Genomic DNA, 3,130 nt, shown 5'->3' with positions numbered 1-3,130 from the left:
AAGGCAGATGCCGATTCTAAGTAGATTAGTGCAAGGATGCTGTTGTTTTATTATGCACAAGCCAACCACCATGGCGGAGTTTAAGGGCGTTGGCTCACCTAAAATAACTGTACACTTTCAACTAACCCTCCCTGCTGCAGCTTGTTCTTTTTCCATTTTACAACGACAAAATTGAAACACACTGTGTACATGCTGTGTGTATATACATAATATATATGTGTGTGAGAGTTTTGAGTTGAACAGATGGCGATTGACATGTGCAAAGTTAATCCTGGTATTATGGAAAAGACAAATAAAATCTCTATGAATAGAGCATGAATTAAATCTCAGAAGAATGCATATGATTTAGTCTGTGGAAAACAAAAACACCCATACGGATCTGATTTAAAGGCTCTGGGTATATAATCATCTTTAGTATATCTAACTCACATGAGCAGTAAGCTACTGTACATGCTGATCAAATGTGTTATTTTTAACTTGATTGTTTCCATTCTCTGACATTTTTCAACATTGCATCTGTAGAAAATAAAAATACAACCTTCCCCCTCCCCCAAACAAAACAACTGAAATCATGCTGTGGGCTAGTAGTGCTGTTACAGCGAGAAAACTAATGAGCAACACATGCAGATATACTGATTGTCCTTTCTCCGTCCTTTCAGGGCCTCAAAGGGCCAAACCATCCATTTACAGGTTGCTGTTGTCAAGTGAAAAATCTGCACTTCTAAATTGTCAAAGTGTTTCCTGGAACTGTGGAAATATCCTTGTTTATGTTGAATTGCATTATTATCCAGATGATTTGGGTTTTTTGTTTTGTTTTTTTTTTTTTTTGTTTTTTTTTATCAGACTGTGAGGTTGAAAATTGTCCTTGTATGTGTTACTTCAAGAAATACAAGATTTCAGTGACAGTGACAGACTGTAAAATTAAAGTGCATTTTCTGGAAACACGCCCATGTGATGGCGGCAAGCAGCTGCTATTCAAAGGATGGATGTTTTATATAACTGTTTGGCAGACTCAGGTAAATCTTTAGACATCAACATCCATCCATCAACCATGGCTAAAGATCCATTTATTTTGGATTGTGACAGCAGCACTGCAAAACCTTCCTTCGAATGACTTTAATTTTCTCTTGACTTGAATTTCCCTTTCCTTAAAGAGGAAAGAGCAGATACCATGAGACAAATGAGCAGATACCATGAGACAAATAAGCAGCACTCAATGTGAGTGCGGCACTCACAACTATCAGTATTATAACACCATCTAGTGGATTTGACAGTAACACTAACAGCATGGTGTGGTAGTCCTGGATGACAACTTTTAAAGGATAGGTTCATAGTTTTTCAAGACTGTTAGAACAATAGTCAGGTGTCCATATGAGGATTGTTTTACTCTCTGTAATTATTTTCCTGCTAATACTGGCCATTAAAATATCCTTTTCTAATGTGCTTACAATATAAGTGATGTGGGACAACATCCACAGTCCTTGTTTTGTGCACAAATGTTTTTTAATGTTGATCTGAAGCTAATATGAAGCTTCAGCAGTCCGGGTTAATCAAATCAAGCGGATATCTTCCAAACTTAGTCTTTTTAGTATATAATTCACCCTTTGTGGGTTGACCGACAGTGTTTCCCTTTGAGCTGTGGTGGAAGGATCGAAACAAAAAGAGGTAATTTGGTACTAAAATGACTGTAATTTTGAAAGATATCCAGTTAGTCATATAAACTTATTTCTTAACTTTATAAAAAGCACATTTCCTGTTTACTACCAAATTACAACACTTTCAAAGAAATGTCCAAAGAATTAACAGTTACACAACAGCTACTTTTAGGGAATTATTGAAAAAGCACAAAACTACCCATTTGAGAACTGAGTATGTTAAGTCAGTCAGTTAAAGAACTGTCAACAGTCTAATTTATTAAGAAATGTGTTAATTATTAATCTATGTATGAACCCAAATAGCAAATAATGAGTGACCAACTAAACCAACTTAACATCTTTTCAGTTTTTTCTTATAATTTGTAACAAATACCCTAAAAATTAACCATTAAATACCTGCAAATTACAAAAAAAAAAAAAAAAAAAAAAAAATCCAGGGAATTAGTAAAGTGAGTTGTTACCAATATTTGTGTATGTGTGTTGTGGAAAATGTTTAATTGGTACTTGTCTCCAAACAAATTTCCTGTTAATCAAATTGACCAACACCAACAGCGGTAGAAAGCAACTAAGTACATATAGTCAAGTACTTTACTTGAGTATTTCCATTTGATGATACTTCCACTCCACTACATTTCAGAGGGAAATATTGTACTTTCTACTCCACAACATTTATTTGACAGCTTTAGTTACTTTTCAGATGAATATTTGACACAATGGATAATATAACAAGCTTTTAAAATACAGCACATTGTTACGTTTTTGGCTGTTGACATCTTACAAAAAGCAGTGTGTAGTTAGCGATGTTTCCCTCTAAACTTCTGACATAGTTTAATTTCATAAAATGTTAAAATGATATTTCACCAAAAATCAAAGATTAGAGAAAAAGTCAAAAAACTGAAAACAGATTTGTGTATCAGAACTTTGTTTTTTCTTCTTTCCTCTCCCACTAATCATCTCATGACCCCTCAGATTTATCTGGTGACCCTTTGGAGGGGCACGACCCCTAGTTTGGGAACCACTGGACTAAACTAGCTAACTGTATACAAAGAAGTTCAAACTAGCTGCACCTCTAGCAGCTACAACATGCTGCTTACACACTGATGCTTCAGTATTAATAATCTAATGATGTCATATATAAGAATATATGTCACAGGGACCAAACCACTACTTTTACTACAATACTTTATGCAAACTACATTTTGCTGCTAATACTTAGGTACTTAAGTAGGATTTTGCATGCAGGACTTTTACCTGTAATTGAGTATTTTTTCACTGCTGTATGGGTACTTTTCTTCCACCACTGTACACAAACAAGGTGAATTTGGGGCCTACTGGGAGCCATAATCCAGGATCCAGGCTTTTACTGGTGAATTCAGATAAAGCCACACATAAAATAAAATTTAGGTGTGGCTCCAATATTATAACGAGTGTACTGATAATTGGCCTGTTGACTAAATTAGGCTCCAGCAGCCAGG

This window comes from Thunnus albacares, chromosome 1 (assembly GCF_914725855.1).
Source record: "Thunnus albacares chromosome 1, fThuAlb1.1, whole genome shotgun sequence".
In the NCBI taxonomy this organism is placed as follows: domain Eukaryota; kingdom Metazoa; phylum Chordata; class Actinopteri; order Scombriformes; family Scombridae; genus Thunnus; species Thunnus albacares.
This window is presented reverse-complemented; position numbering follows the sequence as displayed.